The sequence below is a fragment of the Pseudonaja textilis genome, chromosome 2 (assembly GCF_049901715.1).
Source record: "Pseudonaja textilis isolate UNSWEBS1 chromosome 2, rPseTex1.2, whole genome shotgun sequence".
NCBI classification, from domain to species: Eukaryota; Metazoa; Chordata; class Lepidosauria; order Squamata; family Elapidae; genus Pseudonaja; species Pseudonaja textilis.
Genome location: NC_141991.1, coordinates 38,250,924 through 38,278,497, shown reverse-complemented (window position 1 = coordinate 38,278,497; position 27,574 = coordinate 38,250,924). Strand labels below are relative to the sequence as shown.

The following is a 27,574-nucleotide window of genomic DNA, read 5'->3' as shown; positions in this document are numbered from 1 at the left end:
TTAATTCACACAGAGATTAAGAAGTGTCATTCAGTCCATATGTCATTATCCAGTATATCCATCCAGTTACCTAGTCCATTAACAGTAAATACAATGTCTTTATCTGCTTGTAAATCTTCTCCTTCCGATACCTTTCTCTCAAAGACAACGCTGAGTATGCACAGCTCACCAAGTAAACAGTCCTTTTGTTCAGTAGAAAAAGGTATCTTGCACAGTAGCCAACAAGCAGACGTCTCATACAGGAGTAAAACAACAGGCAGCAGAGATCAGAGAGACCAGCAGACCAGCGACCAGTAACACCAGGAACCAGGAATCAGCAACCAGTAACCAGGAAGTGTTACGTCTCTCTCACTGCCTTATTACTGCTGCTTGCAACCGCACCCTTAATTATCAAATTACATTGCAGTTTTTGTGCTTAAAGCTGCAAACACTTAAACCTAGGTTTATATATTTATTCACCCAAATTAGTTGGTGTATGCATATACCCAACAGTTGCCATACAGAGGAGTAAGTGAACTTTCTGTTTTGTTATTCTCAGTCACAGGATCAGTTTGCTTCATTAAATTATATGTTCCCATTCACAAGAGCTCCTTAAATAGAAACTAGACCTATCTGTAATGCTTTAGAAGAGCCTGCACTGAGCTGATGATGGGGGTGGTGTTAAACTATATGATTTTAGTGGTACCTTCCTACTCTATGCTTCTATAATTACAGAAATAGCCCTTATGCATAACCTATCCAAATGGAAAGAAGGGGAGAAAATTAAACTCTAAGGCCCAGCTAAATAAGTTCCAAAAGGGAAAATTGCATGTTGTATCTTTGTATGATTCACTTTTGATCTATGCAATCCTTCCATTAGGAGTAGTAAATCTTCTATTATCTCAATCAGATTAGATCATTAATGAAACAGAAAGTCAGGAGAATGCTACCTACCGCAGATGAGGTTATTCAATGCATCACTACCTTCATTACTATTCTGGGACTGACTTCTTCCAGAGAAAAAGCACAAAGTCAGAACAATGTCTCCCACCTAAGTATATGGGATATGAAAATACGTATCTGAGGATTTTTTTAAATATTCATTAAAATAATGAATAAACCTATGTGTTCTGAAGAGACCAACACTTCTGTGTGCAGCATCTCTGATTCGGGGCCTCTAGAGTACTAGTTTGCTTAGATAATATCAAAGGTTTTGTTCACCAATGCATTTCTGCAGGGTGCATTTTTCTTCATGTACTAAACCTGGTAAATCTGAGCCATCCACCATTTTATAGTGTATATTTGGTCTCCTTAAGAAAGCAAGTTTTCTTGTTTGCTAGTTACATTACTGAAATTAAAAATACTGCAAACTCACCACTAGACTAACTACAGTCTATTTTTGGTTAAGCGCCCAGCTAGATTCACGTGTCACTATCATATAAAACTTAATACTTAGTGTTGTCTTCAAGTAGCACAAAACCTAAAGTCCAAAGATACATATTCTGATTTGTATCCCTTTTTTGCAGAAACTCTGTTCATGCTTATATCTCTGTTCTACAGAACTATGCTACCGGTATGTTGACTTGACTATTAATTAAAATTCTCTCCGTGTGTGATTGCTACCTTTCTTAGTTTCTACTTTCTCCTTTTATTTAAATCTCTTATTAAAACCTTCCCAAAATGCAAAGAGCATGGATACTGTGAATACAGACACACATACACACACACAGCTTTTGTGGTCTCCAAATGTTGTACGTAAAAAGTGTTCTCTTCTGTGGTTTAGGCAAATAAATTTCAAGTGCCTTCTTTTATGTTTTGCCCTATCATTGGTATGAAGGACAGAAAGATTTGAGGTAAATCTTAACCAGAAGGACTTAAAGGCAAGTCTCGAAATATATGGTGGAAGGAATTCATTAGTAGGAACAAAAACAAACCATACTATATGGATACTATTTCCATATTTGTAGCACTTATTTTCCTTGAGAAGACAAGAAGTGGTGAAAACACAGCATGTTTTTCAAATGCACTGAACATTTTTCAAGCTAAAACTTGAAGCATCTTTCAAGATGGCCCCAATATGTTATAATTTATGGTTCACAGCATTAAAATGAACAGTACCAAAATGAAAACATGCCATTTCTGCAAGAGTTTCTAAAACCCTCTTCAAATGGTAAGTGGACCATTAGGCTTCACTGATTTTTTTTTACTGCAAACCAAATTCTCTGTGTTGTTAAACAGCTTGAAGCTGCAAAGGAATATACCAGATGGAGTGCAAAAGAAAGAGAAACAAACCCATTAAAGAAAGGGGAACCCAGTTACTTCCCATCAGGGGAGAAAATAACCGTATTTGTTTTGTATGAAGAATGTCAGCACTTTTGCTGCTCGTTGAGGCATTCTGCTTGCTAATTTAATAGATAGGAGAATCTTCACCATTGCCCTAAAACCAAAGAATTTCACTAAAAGCAGCAGCTGTCCTGGTATTCTATAAGGAAGATACATATATTAAAAGTGCAATTTAAGCTTTCTCTTAAACCAGTGGTTCCCAAACTTTTTCAGTCCACTGCTCCCTTGGTGCTACAAACTCATCCTCAATGCCCCTAACCCAGGGGTGGGATTCAAATTTCTGTGGGCGTGGCCCAATTTGAGGGTGTGGCTTGCTGGTCACGTGACGTGGTGTGGCTCGCTGGTCACGTGACTGGGTGAGTGTGGTTTGGTGACTGGCAAACCAAATACAAATGGTTCTCACTTAATGGCCGGTTGCTTAGCAAGTGTTTTAATTTATGACTGGCCTCCCCAGAACTACTTGACCTGGAGTTTTGACAGCCATACACACACATATACACATACTCCTTTCCAACCAGGGGTGGGATTTTACCAGTTCGTGCTTATTCGCTAGAAGCGGTTGTTAACATTCTACGCAGTTCGGAGAACTGGTTGTTAGAAGAAATTACTGGCCTAATCCTGTAAGGAAGGCAGGAAGGAAACATTCTGGTACTGCTTACAGAAACTGCCTCTCCGTTAACCCTTATTACATTTTTGGCAGGACTAGACTTCCTGTCTCAGGAACGTCTCCGGAGTGTTTTTCCCCTCCTTTGCTGGTACTTTGCTTGTGTGGAGTGACCATTCAAAGTTACAATGGCACTGAAAAAAGTGACTTATGACCATTTTTCACACTTACGACTGTTGCAGCATCCTCACAGTCATGAGAGGCCAGGCGAGGAGATGCATGTCTTGATGTGAGTGATATTGATTGGCCACACCCAGCCAATAACATGACCACCAAGCCACGTCCACTAGTCACATGACCACCAAGCCACGCCCACCAACTAAGCCATGCCCACATAACCGGTTGTTAAAAAAATTGAATCCCACCCATGCTTCCAACCCTGCTGGAGCAGATCATTGGCTAGAATCGGCAAAGCATCTCTGATTAGATTCTAGTAGTGAATAAAATCTAATCAGAGATGCTTTGCCGATTCTTGTTGATTTGTTTTATTCGTATTTCTTTATTTTATGTTGCTGAATGGCATTGACATGTGTGTCCCTTGTGCACAACCCAGAAGCTTTTGTGATTCTTTGCAGCAAAAATTACTGACCTCTGGCTTTGCTCTACTTTTCAAATGTGCTGACACTGCCGCGTTCTAGGTGCTGGCCCTGCAGGTCCACCCCATTGAGCCCGCTGCACTGGAGGGACCTGCCCAAGCAAGTCCGAGTGGAGGGGTGCACCAAATCAATGGGGTGAGCCTGAGAGAGGGAAAGAGAGAAAAGAGAAAGAGAGAAGGAAGAAAACAAAAAGAGAAAAGGGAAAGAAAGAAAAAGGGATAAAGAAAGGGGGGCATGGAGGGGAGGGGGAGAGAGAGACCTGATGCATCAGATTGAAATGAGGCCTAGTTTAGAGGCCCTTTTCCATATGGAAACGTCTTTGCCAGCACATTGAAACATCTTTGCCTTCTATTAATTAAAGGTTTTGTGGATAAAACGTGGCCAAGACTATCAGGAAGCTCTCGCATTTTGTTGAGGCTTTAAACGGGATCCACTGGACCAGACCTCCACCCTAAAAAATTACTTTTTCCCAATGTATTACAGTTTGAAGAAGGCAAAACCAAAATGTATTGGTAAATTACGAGAACACACACACACGCACACTCCCTTCTAACCCTGCTGGAGCAGGTGATTGGACTAGAATAGATATCTCATTATCTTTCTTCTCCCTCCCTCCATCCTTTATTTCTTTTTCTTTCTGTCCCTTCCTTCCATCCCCCCTCTTTCTTTGTCCCTTTTTCTTTCTTTCCCTTTTCTTTCTCTTCTTCTTTCTCTCTTTCCCTCTCTCAGGCTCATCCCATTGACTTCGAGCACAGCTCCATTTGGACTTGCTTGGGCAGGTGCCTCCAGTGCAATGGGCTCAATTGGGTGGAACATGGCGGCGGAGGGATGTTTGAAAAAGAGAGCAAAGCCACTCTGTCTTTGCTCTCCTTTCCCAACGCTGCATTTGGGGCAACACCTCCACCGTCCCGAACATGGCAGTGGGATGTTTGAAAAGGAGAGCAAAGCCACTCTGGCTTTGTTCTCCTTTCCCAATGCTGCGTTGGGGGAGCTACTTGCACCAGAACGTGCAAGTCAATGGGATGATCCTGTGGGGCCTTGTATCGAACATGGCGGCAGCGGGATTTTTTCTCACCCCTGAATTGTGCCCTGCCGCTCACTTCCAGCGCCCCCCCTGCCGCCTCTTAGTGCCCCCATGCCAGCCCCTTTGCCTCTCAGTGCCCCCCTAAGGCATCTCAGCGCCCCCAGGGTGCAGTACCGCCCACTTTGGGAACCACTGCCTCTCTTAACTATTGCAGGTCCTTCAAACATTTGAGTAGCAACAATAAAGTAATTTGCAGTTGTTGCAAATTTGCTTTGATGTTATACAAAAAGATACTGGTTTGTTGTTACATAGTCACTGAAATAGGATAGCAGGAGGTCAGATTGAATATTTGCTGGCATAATAGCATTTTCGACTTAAATGCCAATATTGTCATAAAGTACATGTCATACTAGCAAATATACTATCAAGCATAGCAACTATACTATCAACAGTGGACTTTGGGGATAAAGTTTATTGTTGTTTATTATTTCCATCAGTGACATAACTTTTTTCAGTCTGGGATGCAGCTCACCTTTAAACCTTCGAATTTCTCTAAAACTTATTTCTTCACCATATTAGGTAAATGCTATTATTTATGATAGCTAATCTTTTTGATTTGTGAGGGGTTTACTTTGGCTTTAAGTTTTTGTGAATAGTGGAAATAGGGTCCTCAGAGAAGTAACCTGCTCATATTAAAAAAGACTTAAACTGTACCACTAAAATTTGGCATGTTAGCTGCCATTTTGTTTTTATTGCAAAACCTCAGGATAGCAATAGCACTTAGATTTATATACTGCTTCACAGTACTTTACAGACCTTTCTAAGCGGTTTACCCAATCAGAATATTGTCCCCAACAATCTGGGTCCTCATTTACTGAATAAGATTTGAACTGTCAAACTTCAGACAGCCAGCAGTAAGCAGGAGTAGCCTGCAGTACTGCATTCTAACCACTGTGCCACCACTTCAATTCATCTTCAGTATGCTGGGAAAATATCATATTATCTGGGTATGATGACACTAAAATTAAAGAAGCAACAAAGTATAAATCTGCTTTTTGTGTGAAGTAATGCTTCTTTCAAACCAAAGTTTGCTCCTGATGATTTTATGAACATATAAATCTAGGCTTTGTGGAAGCTTAGAAGAATTACTTTTTGAACAGCTTTATCTAGTTAATAACTTTGATATTTCCATGCAGTCATCCATGTAAGCATTTTTAAATACAGGATTCAAGCATTAGACATTTTAAATGCAAGGCAGACCACTTTTTGGTTATGTCAAGAATGGATCCTGACAAAAGATATTGGAGAAAAAAACCCTAAAAGAAACAACTGAAAAAAGAAAATGACTTCAGAAAGTAAAAATACAAGTCATAGAACCATGGTGGTGAACCTATGGCAAGCATGCCATAGGTGGCATGCAGAGCCCTCTCTGTGGGCACCTGCGCCGTTGCCCCAACTTGGTTCTGCCATGCATGCAGCTAATCTTTGGGTCTCTGCCATGAATGTGGAGGGGGCGGGGTGCATGCACAAGGGGCAGGGGGCATGCATGGGCAGCACACACGTCGTATTTTGGGTATGCACACACTTTGGGCATGCGGTGCCAAAAAAATTCGCCATCACTGTCTTGAAAGGTAAAGTATTAGAAAATAGGTTCATCTATCCAATTTAAAAAATGAAATATGGACATAAAAAGTGGATATTGGAAACTGGAATTATAAATAATTATATTACAGAATGCCTAATGGAAGTGTGTTAAGTTACACAAATGGCATTTATAGAAAAGATTCTTGGTGGAATGATAAATTGAAGGAAACTGTGGAATAGAAAAAAAGCATGTAAGAAAATGCAAAAAATGAGGAAGACATAAGGTACTGCATATATAGAAAAACTATAGTTGCAAAAAAGAATGAAATTGAAAAGGAAGAGTTAAGTTTAAAAAGACAATGCAAATGCAAACCACTACTGATGAAAACAGATGATGAAATTGGCAAAAAGGAAGTCACAGATGTTCTAAAAATGTGGAAAAATGATAAGGCTGGAAGTGCTGATTATGAAACCAGAGAAATATTAAAATATGGATTGGTTTTGCTGTGGAAGAGTTGTGTGACTTGTTTAATGTGCCTATGAATATTATATCTGCACAGAGTATTGGAAGGATACTGTTATTGTTCCCCTTCACAAATGGGAAAGTAGCAAAAATGAATATGGCCATTTCAGAGGGATTATTTTGTTAAGTATAATTGGGAAAATGTTGAAAAAATTTTCTCATAGAAAAAATACAAAAGGTGACGAGAAAGAAAATTTGCAGTATGCAGTGAGGTTTTATGCTGGGCAGGGTGTGTGCCAAAATGTGACAAATGTATGATGGAGAAAAAGTTGGAAAATATATTCTGTATTTGTTGATTTATAGAGGAAAGAAATAAGAAAACGTGTAATCCCTAGAATAAAAAGGTTTCTTTCTGCAGGGAGTTCACACATTTTAAAAAGAGATTATTTTGTCACATTTTTCCTAGTGAAACAAATATTTCTTTTTATATGATCAATTGCATCCTTGAAAATTGCTTCATGAGATAAATAAAAGATGAAATGTAGCCTTTTATAAATTATTTCAGAATAGCCAGTTTCCTGTTGAAAGGGGTATCTATAAGCCAGGTAACAAACATGGTGTAAGTAAATACTATGAAGCCCTGTATTAAATGCAATTTCAGCTTTTTTTCTGTATCAACTAGGCACTAAATTAGAGGTATGTTCTGCAACCTTCAGAAACTGTAGGTCAGAGATGTATGCTTTTTAATATCTAGTTGCTTTTCAGCAAGGCTTTCATCAAATTAATGACTAAATTGTACCATTTGTAAAGTTGTTGTAATGAGATAATTAGTAAAGCCAATGACAAACCATGGAGAATGAAATAAATGAGCAATTCAATACAAACCAGATTGATATCTTCAATATATTTCTTGTTATCTGCTTATGGTGTTATGCTAAATTGCAGTGAATCAGTACTCAGGAAAATCATTTGAACAACAACAAAAACAAGACTGTCTGAGATTTTTAAAAGCAAACCTCATCTAGTTGCTCATCTCGCAGCTTAACTGACAAGTGTTATCTCTTTCTTTTCAAAGTACTTTGTGAGGCCAATCACCAGTGCAAGGAGGGGACCCCAGATGAGATAATTTTGATAACGACTAGGCAAGAAATAGAAATAATAGCTGTGCTTCAATAAGCTCAGATGATCTTCCTATGAATGGATCTGAGCATAGGCCTGCGTAGAAAAGGTGCCTCCATTTACAGGAATCATCTGGGCAGCATCTTTAGCTGCCTTTGATAGGTGGTGGTGGGGCCTCGCACCTGCCTCAGTAGTGTAAGGTTCTGTCCTGCATTTATAGTTCTCTACTGAACATTGCTGTGTCTCATTTATTGTCTTGTTTCCCAGTATTTCCTGTCTGTCTTATAATGTGCAGTTAAAGTTATTCTTTTGTTTTCCTTTGTTCAATAAATCTGTCAGCTTCTACTTGATTTGTGTGTTTGTAGCATTTGAAGCCATGGACTGGCTGCTCACATTTTTCTGTAGGAAAATACAGGGGAGCCAGAATAGCATTTTTCCAGTCACCGAGCACAAATGCAGCACAAACTTTAAACAAATAATAACTTCATAATCAGGCACACCTACATTACTCCTGTAATATCATCAGTTCTTGCACTCTTATCATTTTTCAACAATGTCATAATATGCTTCCTTTTTATACTGTGAACACTAACATTAATAGCATTTCTTTCATTCTACACTTAGTCATATGATTGTCACTCTCATACAGACTTCTAAAAAATTATTCCAGAATCTCCTCATTTCAGTTTCTTCCCCAAACATTTCATTGCTTTATAATTTTAATTCCATTTAATTTGTTTAGCCTTCTTCACCCATAACCAAAACTATTTTTCTATTCCCATCAAAATAATCTTCATTTTCTCTGCTCTTTTAATTAAATCTTACTAGACCAATAAAGGGGAAATAAAATGGACCAACAAAGAAAGAGACATAATGATAACCCCTAAAATTAAAGTTTAGGGGAAAACAAAATCTGCAAGGAACAAAGGATGAATCCAGCAGAAAAACACAACAGCAAGCTATAAGGTTAAAATTGTAAGTATAAAAAGAGCTAGATAGCAGGAAGTAGAAACAGCCATCTTAAGCAGAGATGCAAATAAATAGTAAGAGAAGACAGAAAACCTTATGGCATAAGAACATAAGTTGCTGCAAAATTAATGAGCTGAAGGCTACAGTCTTGGGTAGAAACTCTCTGGAGCCTCATCTATGAATGGGGGTAATCAATATATATTGAGTAGCTCAGAGATCTCAAGTTGGGCAACTCTGGTACTCTCCAGTGAATATTTTTTATGTATGATGCCACAGTAGATGCCATAGTTCGAATAAAGATAGCAATACATCTATTTTACAGAAGGCACATACTTCAACTGATCGAAGTGCTGTGATATACAGTGGAATAGTGATAGTCTTCCTGTGACAAATTTGTTTGGACCAGAGGATTCTTTACAATTTTCTGTGAGAATTGTTGCTGAAAGAATGATTAGTACATTGCTGTATCAAAGGCTTTCTCTCTTTTTTAAAAAAAGGGTTATAAGTGATCCATCATGTGAAAAATTCCATTCACTTTCTGACAGAGGAAATAATTTCAGAGAGCAGCATAGGATGTCTGCACTGACATCATGACAGGTCTCCTGAACAGCAGACATACATACATAGGATGTCTGCACTGACATCATGACAGGTCTCCTGAACAGCAGACATACATACATGCATTGTGATATTCTGATTTATTTGAGGGAATAACAAGTAGTTTTAAAGCCAGAATGTATAGTATGGTTATAACACCAAAGGAATGTTGAAAAGGTAAAGTTAAAAGTTTCCCCTGTCCACTCATATCTGACACTAGGGGCAGTGCTCATCTCTGATTCACAGCCAAAGAGCCAGCGTTGTCCAAAGATGCTTCTGTGATCATGTGGCTGGCATGACTATATGCCAAGGTTCCCAGAACGCTGTTACCTTCTCACTGAAGTGGTACCTATTTTTCTACTTTCATTTGCATGCTTTTGAAGTTCTAGGTTGGCAGGATCATATGTTGGATATTCACTTAATCAGAATCTGTTTCTGAGTAAAAATTGGTCAATGGATGGATGGGTGAGAGATTACAGTTTATATACTGGTGAATGGAAAGTGGTTACAGTTCATATATTAGCTGCACTAACTTTTATTTTGCCAACATTTTAAATATTTAGAACTAATCATCAGAAGACTTGAATAAGAAATCATACTCATACTCAATTTCTCACCCTTTCACATTTTCTCTCCTTGATTCTGTATCATGATCAAAGCTGCTCAGGAGAGGACAAATGTTTGGATCTGGGTAGTTGTTAATTCTTCTTTGGGGGAGGGGGAAGTCCTGTTGGCTCTTAAGGAGGTGGTGGTACTTCCCTTCCTCAAGGGGTCATCACTCAACCCAACTAATTTGGACAACTTTCATTCAGTTTCCAAACTTTCCTTTTTTTTAGGAAGGCTGTAGAAGCTTCTGACTCTGGAGGAAGCAGATTATTTGGACCCCTTTTGATCCAGATTCAGGTTGAGATATGGGATTGAGAAACATTAGTTGACTTCTGGTAGGAGCAGGATGAGGGTCCCCTTTGAAGCCCTTCGTAGCTTAGGATCAGGACCCGAGGGACCATCTTCTTCCATCATTTCATCCAACCTGTTGGCCTTGAACACCTAATGTGTGCCTGGGTCTGGAGTCCTGACTGTGTAAAGGGCCCCCTTTTTTGGTTATGCTGACATTGACAGGTTATTTTAATTTGTTAATTTGTATGTAATTATCTTTTTGTAGTGTGCTTTAACTGTTTTGATTATTTTTTATGAGTAGTCACCACCAAAGTTACTGATTTGAGATGAGCGGCTATGCAAACTGAATAAATAGTATCATGGATGGATGCATAAAATACTTTTAAAAGTTTTTTTTTTAAAAAAAAAACATGTACTCTCTGTTTGCTTTCCTTAGTCTGTGAAGATGAGGTACCAAATGGAGTATAAAATTTAATATTTTCTCTTAAACTGTTCCACGTGGACAAGTAACAGTAGCTTAAAACAAAAGATAGGATTTCCAAAATTTGATTTTAATTCCCTTGGGAAAACAAAATGGCTTGTAACAGAGTTTGTTGTGCACCTTAATTCAAATATCTTCCGCTTAGATTCTGAGAATGTTCTATATTCACTTATTATATAATATTTGTAAATTGTTTCTATGCATTCTCAGCATGCAGTGTGAAAGGATACAGAGCTGTCTTTAAAGTGCTGTAGTATCTTATTAGCCATCAAAACAAAAATATGCTTTCTAGTTGGCTTTTTACAGTGAAACACACAATTCCTCTAATCTACTCAAATAATTAAATGGTTACATTTTAGCACCTATTTGGGTGTAATTATATACCATGAAAATCCAGGAATTTATAAATTTTATATTTTTTCATTTATATTATTTTATTTTATGTGTTTATAAATCAATCACTTTCACTGTTGAATTACAGCTTTATGATAATTGCTCAACTAGAAATAAATTCAACAGAATATTATAGAAGTGGGACTGCATTTTCTGTCACAAATGCAATTTCATTTGCATGTTGAATGTATGAGCATAATTGTTCTAAACATAATAATACACAGCCTTTAGGTTATATATGACAAATACCTGAAACATTAAATGCCTATATGCTGGAAATGTGAAAGAAATATATTTCAAGTGATAGAGGAACAAAACTGCATCCAAACTGAATTGTGTAATTTATTCAGTTACTTTTGCTATTCTTCTTTACTGCTTGCCTCTTGAATGAATAGCAATAGCATTTAGGCTTACATATCATTCTACAGTGCTTTACAGCACTCTCTGGGAAGTTTACAGCATAAGTATTATTTGACTAGAACAGAACAGAATAGAATAGAACAGAACAGAATAGAATTAAATTCTTTATTGGGCAAGTGTATTGGACAAACAAGGAATTTGTCTTGGTGCAGATGCTCTCAGTATACATAAAAGAAAAGATACATTCATCAAGAGTCAAGAATCATAAGGTACAACACTTAATAATAGTCATAGGGTACAATAAGCAGTCAAATCATACTAGGAAATGGTCAATATACATCGTAAGTATACCAGCGACAAAGTTACAGTCATATAACCACAAGTGGAAGGAGATGGGTAATAAGGAGCGATGAGAAAATTAATACTAATAGTAGTGCAGACTTTGTAAATAGTTGGAGAATGTTGAGGTAATTATTTATTTAGCAGAGTGATGGCATTTGCTCAGTATGTAAACTGCATGGGATCTAACAGTGGGATCCATGATGGTTTTCAGGTGGGACAGCACTAGTCTTTCAAAGATTTTCATAACTACAAATGTTAGAGCAACTGGTCTGTAATCATTCAGTTCCTTGATGGAGGGCTTCTTTGGCACTGGGATGATAGTAGAGCATTTGAAGCAAAAAGGAACATAGCACATCTCTAGCGATTTATTGAAGATTCGGGTGAAGATGGGGGCCAATTGGTCAGCACAGACTTTTAAGCAAGAAGGAGTTATCTTGTCTGATCCTGGTGCTTTTCCTGGCTTTTGTCTGGGAAATAGATCTTGAACTTCTTTTCTTGTGATCACCAGAGGTTGTGAGCCCAGTGGATTGGGGCCAGTTGTAGGAGGCTTGGTTGTTTTTGGTGTGTTTGAGATGGGGGTTGTGGAGATAGGTGGCTGTAGTTTCCTTTCAAACCTGCAGTAAACACATTCCTGGTCATCTGCTAGTTGTTGATTTCCTTTTGCCTGGGAAGGAGGTTTGCTGTAGCCAGTGATGTTATCAAGAGTTTTCCACATGTTTGCTGGTTCATTTGTTGAGAACTGATTCCTTAACTTTTCGGAATAGTTTCTTTTTGCTGCTCTGATCTCTCTTGTTAATATGTTTCTGGCCTGATTATATAGCATTCTGTCACCTTTTCTGTAGGTTTCCTCTTTGGAATGATGTAGCTGCTTAAGTTTAACTGTGAACCAAGGTTTATTGTTACTATATATTTGCAGATTCCTTGGTACACATAAGTCTTCGCAGAAGCTGACATATGATGTTACAGTATCTGTGAGCTCATCTAGGTCTGCAGAGGCATCTTCAAAAACATTCTAATCAGTGTAATCAAGGCAAGCCTGGAGCTTTAGTTTTGCCTCATCAGACCAAGTCCTCACTGATTTAATTGTTGGTTTCATGGTTTTAATTCTTTGTCTGTAGGCATGAATCATGCAGTGATCAGAGTGTCCCATAGCTGCTCGTGGTAAAGACCTATAAGCATCTTTTACAGTTGTATAGCAGTGGTATAAAGTAGTTCTGCCTCTGGTGGCACAATTACATGCTGGAAATATTTTGGGAGCTCTTTCCTTAAATTTGCTTGATTGAAATCTCCTAAAATGATGGGAAGGGAATCTGGGTGTTTGGCTTCAATCTCCATAATTTGATCAGCTAGAGTTCATAATGCCTTTTTTATGCAAGCTTGTGGAGGAACATACACAGCTATTAGGAGAAATGAGGAGAACTCATGTGGAGAATAAAATGACTTGCAGTTGATATGTAAGACTCTAAATTCTCATCACAGAATTTATATATTATAGTTATATCCTGAGACCAGCTGTTGTTGATATATAAACATAATCCTCCACCCTTTGTTTTACCTGATGTCTCTTCAGTTCTGTCTGATCTAAATATCTGAAACCCTGGGATGTACATACTATTGCCCTCAACAATCTGGAAGGCTCCTTTTATAAAGCTACATTATAAAAGATTCTTGGGGTAAGGCTCTTGGTTTGGTACATATAACTAACATTTTATTTACAAAATTAGAATAATAATGGAATCCTTCAGTAACAATATCACTGATAATGAGTACAGATAGTCCTTGATTTATGGCCATTCATTCAGTGTCCATTTTTGAAGTTAAGGTTAGGGTTTGAAGTTTTGATGGTACTGAAAAAAATAGACTTACATGCTCCAAGTTATATGCAGTGCAGTGGGCCCATGGTCTTGCAGTTAAAATTTGGGTATTGGCAGTCTGGCCACACTTATGTCCGCAGGGTGCTTCAAGTCACTACCTCCATCTATCTCCCTCCATCTATGCCCTTTTGACTCTCCTGCACCCTGCCTTGCAGGATAGCAAGCTGCTCCACAATTGCACAGCTCTAGGCCTGGTGCCATGTCCTGGGAAATCTTAGCCACCCCACCCCAGCATAGCAAGTATTCATGTGCCCAGCTGCCTTCTCTCTCAGTTCCCTGCACAGACATTTTGCCTTTTGTGCCCAGCTGCTATGGCCAAAGCAGAAGCATGTCACTCTCTTTGCCTATTTCCCTGCTGATGAATGGAAATGAGTTCTGCACATTGTTCTCATGGTTAAGTTTTCTTGACTATTTGCCAGCTCCATGCACAGAGAGACGACAAAGCTTCTAAGAGTAGACAGACTGCTACATTACAGAACAGATTTGTTAAGCAGTAGAGCTTGTTGAACACTGTTGTTTTTAGAGGTGTTGGAAAAGATTCTGCTTGGAACATCTCTGCAGGAAAGCAGCTCTCACACTCAGGATGGGTTCTAGTATTATAGCAAAGGCTACATGAGCAATAAATAGCATGGGTGGTTCATTCTGTCCAAAGGAAGGAGGTACAAGTTTTGCCAGTCTCTCAGTGGGAAAGATTGCAATACACAAAACAATTATTTGCAAAATACAGTAAGGCGGATAAGCCTGCTTTGAAGGAGAAAAACAGGTGGCTGTGTTTCATTTATGTTTGCAAGCTGCTTAGGAGGTCTGAGAGAGATGCAAGCAAGAGGAAGTGTGCAGAGATAGAGATACAGGAAAGCTCAGGAAAATAAACAGGCTAATTAGAAACAATAATGGATAAGAGCATTCTTAGAAGAAAAAAGGATCAGCAGTTAAAGATTTGCAAAAAAGAAAACAATCTGTTAGAAAAGGGCAGGTAGATGGAATAATAGCAAAAAACAAACTATGTGTTTAACAGATTGCTGAGTGCCGCTAACACTAGCTTCAAAGCAAAAGTGTTCCTGCTGTCCAATGATACAGCAATTAATGATCAGTCTAGAAAATCTTCTTTACATGCTACAGGCTTAAAAACAGATGATGATGATTTCTGGAAGGATACTAATTATCCCCAGATAGTCCAATGTGCACTTTATCTGGCAAAATGGTAAATACTGTCATTTAAACACAGTATAAATATGTGTAAAATTGCCCAATCATGCCATAGAAGGACAATCTTGAGGACATTTTACAACTACTGCTACTAACGTTTCTCCACACGAAACTCAGTAGATGCAAAGCTTGGAAAGTTCTTACAGCTTCCTCAGAAGGACTTGCAAGATATACTACTCAGCAGAAATAGCTCTCTTGGATTTACAGGAAGTAGGAATATGGTAATAATTCCCCCCCTTACATGACATTATAATGCATTTAGCTAAGGTGAGGGCTAATATTACATGCAGCTGGTGCAAAGAAAAATGAGCTCTAAGTATCCTTATAGATTTGGAACCTTGTGAAGATAACACATATTTGAAGCATGCTTTTGAATACAACAATCCCACAAGGGAGCTACAATATTGAAGAGCTGGTGTGGAGTTCTTTAGAGGTTTAGTCATAGAACTAAGAAGGACCATAAAATTCTGTCAGAGTCAGAAATTCTTTGCTTTTTAAATAAACAGACTTCCAGAAAGTTAACAGTAAATTGTTGGCAACATTCAAGAAGCTGCAAGTCTGGTTTCACCTATGTTTACTTAAGTTACCACAGGAATGATCAAAAATGTTTGAATAATGTAAGAATATTCTACATCAGGGTGTCAAACTGGTGGCTGGCAGGCAGGATGCATCACATGCTGGCCACGCCCACCCTCAGTTTAGTGAAGGGAAAAAAAGTTGCAATATATGACATGATGCCGCGAGTTATGACAGCCCTGTTCTACAGTATGGAAGAGAATGTGGGTGTTATTTCAGGTTATGGATTTGTAATTATTTGTCAAGTATGACAAAAACTATTAAGTACATATGACAATAGGTAGAATATAAAAATAGAATTCATGATGAAGCTACTTCAGCTGTTTATTTAGCTTACTTTTGTGTAATTCAGGCATTTTTTAAAACATTTATTTAGTAGTCTTGATATAGAAATCTAGTGCATTTTATTGCGTTGAAGAAAAATAAATGTCATGAAAAACTACTATTGGGGTCTATTGATACAGTTTTGTCTATTTTACTTTGTAATAAATAAAAATGGAAAATACATTTTTTGACTCAGACAATTGTATTAAAATAAGTTCCATTAAGACTACAGAAAATATCCCAGGGAATTTCAGTACTTGCTTCAAAGCGATTTTTGAAGTGACTATTATCTGGAACAGAATAACACAGGGAATTTTTAAGATATCACTCATATGAAGAAGAAAGGAAACGAAGTAGCTGCATTGCTTATTTTGCTAAATAAACACTAGCATTATGGCACTCTTGTTATTGTTACTATAAGACTCAGAAGGATAAAGATGCAGAAAGAGAATTTAACTTCCTTTTCAATCTTAGAATATTTCTTTCACTAAAACATTTTAACTTGCAAATTCCATGAATCAGACCCCATACTAGCCCTGAAGAAAAATAAATAAATAAAAATACATATTTATTTGTAAAGCATTAGTGGCAAAATTCTAGTATGAAGGATTTTAAACTTTTCACTAACGTGCTTAATTTCTCTTGTACAAAGGGTAAAAACTCATGATGGACAGCAGAGTTATGGAAAGGTATAATGAATGAATGTTTTTTATAACCTAGATGTAGCCATATTTCCCTTTTATTTTTCTATCTTTGATTTCTTTATTATTTCTTATTCCCATTCTGTACCTTGTGTAATATTGCTTTAGAAAGAATAGTGTGATGAATATCTGTGGATATGCTTATGTTTGTTCTGGACATAGATACTCACTAATATCAGCATAAAATGAAAGTACTTTTATGGTTTGTTTAGACTTCCGAAGAGTTTTTTTTTTCATTGTATAGGCCATATTATGGGATAGATGTAAATAGTTTGGATTAGAGTCAATGTCCAGGCTTTTTTCCTTCTGGTATATTCTCTGCTCCATGCAGCATATCAATGGTAATGGTGCTTTGATAGCTGAAAGTGCAAAAGACCTGCAAACTCCAGTAATAAAAGTCAAGGATCACAATGAAAAAGTGGATATAAATTAAAAATAAAGACTAAACTAATGATAGCAAGTAGAACAACCAGTAATAGATCTGGCAATGAAGATGCTAAAGTGGTAGATAGATTTTGTCTTTTAGGATCTACCATCAACACTACAGAAACAAGCAGTCAAGAAATACACCACAGACTAGCACATCTCAATATGTCCATAGAAAAGATATATAAAGATGCCATGATGCATTTATACCTACAAAGATCAGAATAGTGTAACCAATGTGCACATGACACTATGGAAGTGAGTTTGACCTTCAAGAAGCTGGATAGAATATTGATGCTTTTGAAATTTGTTGTTAAAGAAAATGTCTGAGAATACCCTCAATAGACTAGAACAGGGGTGTCAAACTAGGTTTCTTTGTGGGCCACATTAGCAATGTAGTTCTCCTCTGCAGGCCAGTGGGGAGGTAGGGAGGGGTGATTGCCTCCTGCAGCACCCTGCTGGCCAAAACAGGGTGCAGAGGGTCTGCATGTGGCCCCTTGCACCTAGTTTTCACTCTCCATGGACTCCTGTAGCACTCTGCTGGCCGTTTTCAAGGCTGTTTTTTAACCCATTTCCGGCCCATTTTTCAGCCCATTTTCAGGCCTTTTAGGCCTGTTTTGGGGGCTGTTTTCCAGGCCATTTTCCAGCATGTTCTTGGCCTACTTATAGGCTGTTTTCCTGCCCATTTGGGGCCATTTTTGGCCCATTTTCAGGTCTGTTTTTGGCCCCTTTTCAGCCCATTTTTGGGCTGTTTTTGGCCAGCAGAGGGCTTCAAGAGGCCATGGACAGTGAAAATGAGATGCACAGGGGCCACACATAGCCCATTTTAGCACCAGTAGCTGGTGACAGTATCATGGGACAGTCTTTTGATATTTCCAGGCCAGTTCCACGGGCCGTATTTAAGTACCCTATGGGCCAGAATCAGCCTGCAGGCCTTGAGTTTGGACACATTATGCAAAGTTTTGGCTCTCTCTAATGCTGGCAAAAGTGGATCAGTTCAATTACAGAATTGATTGTGCACCATTGGAAAACTTGGAAGATATTGTGAAAATCTACCTATGTGGTATCTAAGAGTTGACACCAACCTGATGGCACATAAGCAACCAATAATAGAATTGAGTCAAAATCAGTCACTTTCAACTTATGACAAAGTGAAGGAATTCTTAAGCTATGTTAACAAAACATCAGTTAAGCACCTATACTTTGTAGGAAAAAGTCATTTTATATAAGTCAGCAGACACTGAAATGTCCATTTAATGATTCTAAAAGTATAAAAACTCCCTGTCTGCCAATAATTCATGTTATATATGTGAACAAGAGTCAATATACATTATACATAGTGCTTATTTCTATAATGCACATCTATGAATACTAGATGAAAAATGACAAGAAAAACTGAAAATTAAACAAATTAAATGTATCACAAGTGAGCTGCTGTATCAGTGAAAAGTGCTGATTGTTATTGCTGATATTATTCCTGCTATTATTTAAAAGCATTGTCATTATTTCAAAAATAAATTTATTTCCCAAATTTTACAGTTATACAATTATATATATTTTCTAATGCATTCTTCATCATGATTGTAGATGTAGAGTTTTCAGGTTTGACCAAAGTTAGTATGCCTTTAATAGTGCAATATACACTGAAAAATAGATATATAGCCAAGAAAACAAAATGGGGCCCCTTTCACTTCAGTCTGGCAGAATTAAACTGACTGGGTTATAAAACAGTGATTAATTACAAAGCAGTACATCAATACATTTTAATCTGTTTTCCAATACATGTTTTTTTTCCACTCCTGTTCCCTTCCTCAAGAAGAGGGAGATGAAAGTGTTTATCAGATTTATAAAGACTTACTATATCAGATGCAAGACTACTCATCAAAAGTGTATAATTTAATTTAAAACATTTGTCAGTATCAGCACATCTGCTCAATTAGAAATGCTACAACTGACATTTTACTATTCCATTTAATTTGGTAAAAGAGCATTTTTATATATAAATTATGGAGCCTTGAGGTACGTTAAAAGAAGAATATTGGCTATAGTGTTACAATTATGCATTGGTTATATCTTGGGGAAAAAAATAGGACTATTATTTCAAGGAAAATATAATATGTACTAATTTTATCTCAACAAGATAGATTACATTTATGTATTTTGAAGGTTTTTCTTTAAAAATCTTACATCAGTTGAAGCACTTATTTTTGTGGGGTGGATTCTCTTAAATTAATAAAGGTAAGGGCTAAAATAATCAAACAACCAGCATGTTGTTCAGCAGAATATAATAGATCACAAATTGAAACTATGATTTTTGCTTGATTAAAGACTCACTACTTCTATCACTATTATAAAGCCCTAATAACCCATTTTTAGTGCTTATTTAATAGTTATTAAAAAAGGACCACACTTTTGCCTCCTTGAACACCATAATCCTAAATCAGTTTAACTGTGTACAAACTTGCAGGCTTTATTGCTTACAGGAAATTATTTGGGAGCATACACAAGCAACATTCTCTTTGTGAACACAATAGCAGCATTTCTGTTATAGCATCAATAGCTTGATAAATGCATCAATGTAATGGAGCACGGAAGGAATGGGGAAACCTCACAGCAGGAAGAGGAAGTAAAACAAAATATGTTCACTTGGTTTTCCTTACTGCAGCTGTTCTCTCTAGTTCCATAAAAATCAATGAATTGGTGAAACTGATTAAACCACATGCAGTTCTTGGTTAGCTTCTCTCATAAAGGAAGTTTTATATGTTTGTCTATAAAATGCTACCCAAGCATATATGTGCCTAGAGATTACAGACACATGATGAGAGTTGGGTTGTTGAAACTAAGCAGAGCTTGCCCTGTAAGATAACTGCTGAATGGGAGACTATTGGGGTTCTGCAGAAAAACCATTATTTGCTCGTGGGATTAAAACGGGCAGTAAAATGCAAAACCAATTGAAAAATGTATATGCTAGTTTAAAAAAAGAACAAACACATGGAACAAAAAATTAGCTTGATGAAGAGAGAACACAAAGGAGGTTTCAAATATTGCATAGGCAACACTAAACATTCTTCAGAAGATAAAGAAATAAACTAATATAAAATTGTATTGATAAAAAGAATCCAAAGCTATTAACATTTGGGTGGCTTTACATTCTGGAATAGTGTGGTGTATTTAATTGCAGCTAATCTTTTTTTAGTCTTGCTCCCAATCTGTTACAGAGGATCATCTTTAGTAAGAATTTTGTATTATTTCCTTCGCAGTGCTATTTTGTTCACTTTTCTGCTTACTCTGTTGAGGGGTCTGTGGTTTTCTGACACAAACACCTGCACTATTATCATAATAAAGCACATTTTCTGAACAAAAGAGATGCAAAAGAAAATGTTTTTGAAACAAAAACAATGCATCTAGTTTAAGAGTTTTACAAACCTTGAAGTATATGTGTGAATATGGCATTCACTTTATTATTTTCAGTGAGTCTTTTTTTTATTAACACTATTTTTGTGTAGATGAGAAAGGAATTTCTCACCTGGTATGAAACTGAGGAAGAATAATTAGTATGCATGAAGAAAAATAATTGTGAGTATAAGGATTTTCCTCTAAAAATAAAATAACAAATATGGCAATTATATTTTTGAAGTACTTAATTCATATCTGTATATGTATACTCTCTCTCTCTCTCTCTCTCTCTCTCTCTCTCTCTCTCTCTGTTTTCATACATATTTCAGAAAAGTAGCTTTTCAGAAATCTACATGCAAATTTAATCATTTTTAAAAACTTTCCAAGATGTACAAATTCACAGATATCTTACTGGAACTCAGCCTAAGGAACTATCTGGTGAAGGTAACATCTTACCTTTTACTATCAGGTTCCCAGTGCTGCTGGCTATGCCAAAATGATTTGTTGCTATACATGTATAACTCCCAGCATCTGCTTTGGTAACATTGGCAATTTTTAGAGTTCCATCTTCCAAAATAGTATGTCTGTAAATGGATAAATGCAAGTAATACTTCAGCAAATAGAATAAGGTATATATTTTAAAACAGTTTAAACATTTAAGGAACAATTGACATTTTTATGGAAGTTGATTTGTAAGAATTTTCTGGAGGCTGCAAAGCATTAATATAAAATACCATTTATATAACTTCTTCCTATATTGGTTTGGCAACCCTATATAATGCACAAGTCACTGGAAAAATTGAGACTATCAGTTAAGAACCTTAAAATTGTTCTATTATAATGGAGAAGAATAGCTTACTTAGTGTTGCTTAATTTTGGATGAGTTCTAGATTATTACGGCAAATTTATGATGCACATAGAATGTGATTGGCTTTAAGGATCATGTTTAACAATCATGTTGCATAAATCAATAGTCCATTCTTTTTAACATGATATAATCTATAAGCATTTTCTTTCTACACCATGACTTCCAATTCATAGAGCGATCAATTCAATCACCCAAAAGTATAAGTAGCGTTGATATTTATGATATTCAGCTCCTGATGTGTGAGACTTCAGCTTCTGATGTGTGAGAGGCAAAAGATATCTGCAAATATGATATGATAGAACTATGAACTATGATAGACATTTGTTAGAATAGAAATGTAAGACTGAACATTGACTTTCTGGGAACCAGCAAACTGAGACAGACTGAAATAAGTTGCTTCACATGAGAGGAGTATAGGATCTACTGCAGACAAGAAAATAATAGAAGAAGTTGAGTATCTATTATTATTAACAAAAGTGTGTCAAAGTCAGTGATTGGATGAACCCCCCAAATGATAGAATGAACTCAATTCAAGTCCAAGTCAAGCCAAATAACATCATGACAATCCATTCAATGCTCTAAACTACAGATGCACAAGTAATGAAAATTGAACACTTCTATGATGACTTGCAGCATTTTATTGATACATCAAGAACAAATGCCATGTTAAATACAAGTTTGAAGTGAAACAGCATGTAGAATAATAGGGAGAAATGACATATAAAAAGAATCTAGAGACAGACTAGTAGTGGTCTGCTGAGATCGCTCAGAGTTTATGGTAAATGTCTTCTTTCCAAAACTTAAAAGATTACTTTATAGTTGAACACTGAATGGATAATACCAAAATCAAATTGACTATATATTTTGCAAAAAAGAGGGAGATTGATTAAATCAGTAAGACCTCTGCTGATTGTAGCTCAGATCACAAAGATCTTCTACCACAATTAATTAAGATCTATTCTACAAAACACTTGAAGGCAGGAGAAGTAATGGATGGAAACTTATAAAAGAGAGATCTGACTAAGGAGAAATTTCCCGACAATGAGAAAACTTAATTAGTGGAATGGCTTGCCTCTAGAAGTTGTGGGTGCTCCCTCACTGGAGATTTTTAAGAAGAGATTGGGTAGCCATTTGTCCAGAATGATAAAGGGTCACATTCTTCAACAAGGGTTGAATTAAAAAACTTCCAAGGACCTTTTTTCTTTTATTAAAGAAAAAAAGGATAAGTACAAAAAAATGGAAAGAGGGACACATAACTAAAGCAGAATATCAGCCAATAGCCCAAATCCGCAAATGAAGTCAGGAAAGCAAAGGCTCATAATGAACAAAGACTTGCAACAAAAGTCAAAGATAATAAAAAAAGCTTCTTTCAACATATTAATAACAAGAAAAAAGTCAAGGAAACGGTTGGTCCACTAAAGAGAAAAGATAGCAGGGAGGTAACAGACAGTAGAGAGCTGCTTAACTCATTCTTTGCATCAGTCTTCATGCAAAAAGAAACTATAGCCCAATCTATCAAAAACATAATTGTAAAAGACAGACTAGAAATAAAAATAAAAATAAGCAAGAGAATGATAAGAGAACCCCTGTTTGATCTTGATATATAAATCACCAGGACCTGATGGATTACATTGCAGAATTCTGAAGGAGCTGGCAGATGTTACCTCAGAACCATTGTACCATATTTTTAAAAAATCCTGGAGCATTTGGAAACTGAGTGTTGGAAAAGAGCAGATGTGGTTCCCATCTTCAAAAAAGGGAAAAAAATCAGATCCAGGAAACTACAGACTAATCAGCCTGACATCAATACCTGAGAAGATACTTGAAAAAATAATCAAAAACAGATAGGTAAACATCTAGAAACAAATAAATAACAGATAACAGATAATCAGAGTTGGAAGGGACCTTTTAGGTCATCTAGTCCAACCCCTCCACCCAAGTGAGAGACCCTACACCATTTCTGACAAATGACAGTCCAATCTCTTCTTGAAAGTCTCAAGTGATGGCGCTCCCACAACTTCCGAGGGCAAGCTGTTCCATTGGTTGATTGTTCTCACTGTCAGAAAGTTTCTCCTTATTTCCAGGTTAAATCTCTCCTAGTTCAGTTTCCATCCATTATTCCTTGTCTGGCCTACAGGTGCTTTAGAAAATAGCTTGATCCCTTCCTCTGTGGCAGCCCCTCAAATATTGGAAGACTGCAATCATGTCTCCCCTGGTCCTTCTCTTCACTAGACAAGCCAAACGCAGTTCCTATAACCGTTCTTCGTATGTTTTAGTCTCCAGTCCCCTAATCATCCTGGTTGCTCTTCTCTGTACTTTTTGTAGAGTCTCAGCAACTTTTTTATAATGTGATGAACAAAATTGGATGCAGTACTCTAGGTGTTGTCTTACTAAGGCTTTATAGAATGGAATTAGTACTTCCCTTGATCTTGACTGTATCTCTCTGTTAATACAACTTAGGATTGCATTAGCTTTTTTGGCTGCTGCTACACACTGCTGGCTCATATTTAACTGGTTGTCCACTAAGACTCCAAGATCCCTCTCACAGTTACTGCTATTGAGCCTGGTTTCACCCAGTCTGTATGTGTACTTTTAGTTTCTCTTACCTAAGTGTAGGACTTTACTTTTCTCTACATTGAATTTCATTTTGTTAGATACGGCTCAGTATTCTAATCTGTCAAGATCCATCTGGATCTTCTTGGGTATTAGCTATTCCTGCCAGCTTAGTATCATCTGCAAATTTGGTAAGTTCCCTCATCTAAGTCATTAATGAAGATATTGAAGAGTACTGGGCCTAAGATGGAACCTTGTGCCACCCCACTGCTTACTTCCCTCCATGTAGACTTTGAGCCATTAAGGACTACTCGTTGAGTACGGTTTGTCAGCCAGTTGTGAGTCCATCTAGTGGTGGTGCTATCTATTCCACTTTTTTCTAGCTTACTAAGAAGCGGGTTGTGGTCTACTTTGTTGAATGCCTTGCTGAAATCTAAATACACTGCTCCAAAAAATAAAGGGAACACTTAAACAACACAATATAACTCCAAGTCAATCACACTTCTGTGAAATCAAACTGTCCACTTAGGTAGCAACACTGATTGACAATCAGTTTCACATGCTGTTGTGCAAATGGAATAGACAACAGGTGGAAAGCATAGGCAGTTAGCAAGACATCCCCAGTAAAGGAGTGGTTCTGCAGGTGGTGACCACAGACCACTTCTCAGTTCCTATGCTTTCTGGCTGATGGTTTGGTCAGTTTTGAATGCTGGCAGTGCTTTCACTCTAATGGTAGCATGAGTCTACAACCCACACAAGTGGCCCAGGTAGTGCAGCTCATCCAGGATGGCACATCAATGCAAGCTGTGGCAAGAAGGTTTTCTGTGTCTGTCAGCGTAGTGTCCAGAGCATGGAGGCGCTACCAGGAGACAGGCCAGTACATCAGGAGATGTGGAGGAGGCCGTAGGAGGGCAACAACCCAGCATCAGGACTACTACTTCTGCCTTTGTGCAAGGAGGGACAGGAGGAGCACTGCCAGAGCCCTGCAAAATTACCTCCAGCGGGTCACAAATGTGCATGTGGCTGCTCAAACGGTCAGAAACAGACTCCATGAGGGTGGTATGAGAGCCCGACTTCCACAGGTGGGGGTTGTGCTTACAGCCCAACACGGTGCAAGACATTTGGCATTTTCCAGAGAACACCAAGATTGGCAAATTCGCCACGGGCGCCCTGTGCTCTTCACAGATGAAAGCAAGTTCACACTGAGCACATGTGACAGACATGACAGGGTCTGGAGACACCGTGGAGAACATTCTGCTGCCTGCAACATCCTCCAGCATGACCACTTTGGCAGTGGGTCAGTAATGGTGTGGGGTGGCATTTCTTTAGGGGACTGCACAGCCCTCCATGTGCTTGCCAGAGGTAGCCTGACTGCAATTAGGTACCGAGATGAGATCCTCAGACCCTTGTGAGACCATATGCTGGTGCGGTTGGCCCTGCGTTCCTCCTAATGCATGACAATGCTAGACCTCATATGGCTGTGTCAGCAGTTCCTGCAAGACGAAGGCATTGATGCTATGGACTGGACCACTCATTTCCCAGACCTGAATCCAATTGAGCACATCTGGGACATCATGTCTCGCTCCATCCACCAATGCCACATTGCACCACAGACTGTCCAGGAGTTGGAGGATGCTTTAGTCCAGGTGTGGGAGGAGATCCCTCAGGAGACCATCCGCCACCTCATTAGGAGCATGCCCAGGCGTTGTAGGGAGTTCATACAGGCACGTGGAGGCCACACACTACTGAGCCTCATTTTGACTTGTTTTAAGGACATTACATCAAAGTTGGATCAGCCTGTAGGGTTTTTTTCCACTTTAATTTTGAGTGTAACTCCAAATCCAGACCTCCATGGGTTGCTAAATTTGATTTCCATTGATAATTTTTGTATGATTTTATTGTCAGCACATTCAGCTATGTAATGAACAAAGTATTTAATAAGAATATTTCATTCATTCAGATCTAGGATGTCTTATTTTTTTGTTCCCTTTATTTTTTTTGAACGGTGTATATTATGTCCACAGTATTTTGCTGGTCTACTAGTTTAGTCACTATGTTGAAGAATGAAATAAGATTGGTTTGGCATGATCTGTTCTTAACAAACCCATGCTGATTGCTAGTTATTACTTTAGCTGTTTCTAGATGTTGGCAGATCTATTTTTTATTATCTTTTCCAGTATCTTCCCGGGTATTGATGTTAGGCTGATTGGTCTATAGTTTCCTGGATCTGTTTTTTTTCCTTTTTTGAAGATGGGAACCACACCTGCTCTTTTCCATTCCTCTGGTAGTTCCCTGGTGCTCCAGAATTTTTGTAAGATATGGTGCAGTGGTTCTGAGATGACCTCTGCCAGCTCCTTTAAAACTCTGGGATGTTATCCATCAGGTCCCGGTGATTTGTGTTCATCAAAATCAGACAGGTGTTCTCTTACTATTTTTTTTTTTTGCTTATTTTAACTTTTATTCCTGGTCTGTCTTTTACAGTTATGTTTTGGGTGGGTTGAGCTATAGTTTCTTTTTGCGTGAAGACTGATGCAAAGAATGAGTTAAGCAGTTATGCTTTCTCTCTGTTGCCTGTTACTTCCTTGCCATCTTCTCTCTTTAGTGGACCGACTGTTTCCTTGATTTTTTTTCTTGTTATTTATATGTTGGAAGACACTTTTTTATTATCTTTGACTTTTGTTACAAGTCTTTGTTCATTCAGAGCCTTTGCTATCCTGACTTTGTCTTTGCAAACTCTGGCTATCTGCTGATATTCTGTCTTAGTTGTGTGTCCTTCTTTCCATTTTTTGTACTTGTTCTTTTTTTCTTTCAATTTGCCAGAGAGATCTTTGTGCAGCCATGCTGGTTTCTTCTTGGATTTCTTGTTTTTCTTTCTCAGTGGTATTGTGCTGGTCTGGGGTTCTATGATTATACTTTTTAGAGTTTCCCAAGATTCTTAAGTGGTTTTCCCCTTTAGGATTTTCATCCATAGAATATTTGCCAAGTTCTAACTAATAAAGTTATACCTGGTAGCCAGTAGAAGTCTGTTAAAAACAGATCATGCCAAACTAATCTTATTTCATTCTTTGACAGAGTGACTCAATTAGTAAAGCAGTAAAATGCTGCGGACATAATATACTTAGACTTCAGCAAGTCATTCAACAAAGTAGCCCTCAACCTACTTCTTGATAAACTAGAAAGATGTGGGATAAACAGCATCACCATCAGATAGATTTGTAACTGGCTGATAAACCATATTCAATGAAGAGTCCTTAATGGTACTACATCTACATGAAGGGAAGTAAGCAGTGGGGTACCACAAGGTTCCGCCTTAGGTCCAGTACTCTTCAATATCTTCATCAATGATTTGGACAAGGGGATAGATGGGGAACTAATCCAATTTGTTTTGGTCCATGACATCTTTTCTAAAGTTCTTATTAATGCCATTTATATGATTTTTACGTAAATGTATTATTCAGGATATGGATTTTCTGGTGAAAATTCATTTGCTAGTTTGGTAATTTAAAAATATCTTAGACAACAGACCATTTGTAGTTTATTTTAATACCAAATGAACTATTTCTAATAACTTTGGTGAACTTAATTGAACTTTCATTGAGTTGAAATTATCCTTAGGAAATTAATAGATAATTAATGAGTGTACACACAAACAGAAGCACATATTCCCAAAGATAACCTAATGGTATTCAAACCTTTAAGAATTACACATTCCTTCCTGGGACTTGGTGTGAGGATGTTACTATAACCATCAATTCTACCTGCTAACCTCTTTCCAAAAACAGTTTAAATTTCTAGCCATACCTTTTATCCCATAAATTGTTTGGGGACTCTCTACCTCA

The 27,574-nt window shown here is 37.6% G+C and overlaps 2 long non-coding RNA genes across 2 annotated transcripts in view; one reads left to right on the top strand and one right to left on the bottom strand.

Moving 5' to 3' along the window:
- Nucleotides 1-491: 491 nt before the first annotated feature.
- LOC148126830 (uncharacterized) lies at nucleotides 492-20,450 on the top strand. The gene is made up of 3 exons (XR_015741611.1): nucleotides 492-507; nucleotides 1,506-1,552; nucleotides 20,425-20,450. It is a non-coding gene; the product is annotated as an uncharacterized LOC148126830 (long non-coding RNA).
- LOC148126829 (uncharacterized) overlaps nucleotides 15,992-27,574 on the bottom strand; it is a 34,264-nt gene continuing 22,681 nt past the window's right edge. The window contains exons 2-3 of the long non-coding RNA XR_015741610.1: nucleotides 20,771-20,898; nucleotides 15,992-16,081 (exon numbers count right to left, since the gene is read on the bottom strand). This is a non-coding gene — a long non-coding RNA (uncharacterized LOC148126829). The remainder of the gene's footprint in view (nucleotides 16,082-20,770; nucleotides 20,899-27,574) is intronic.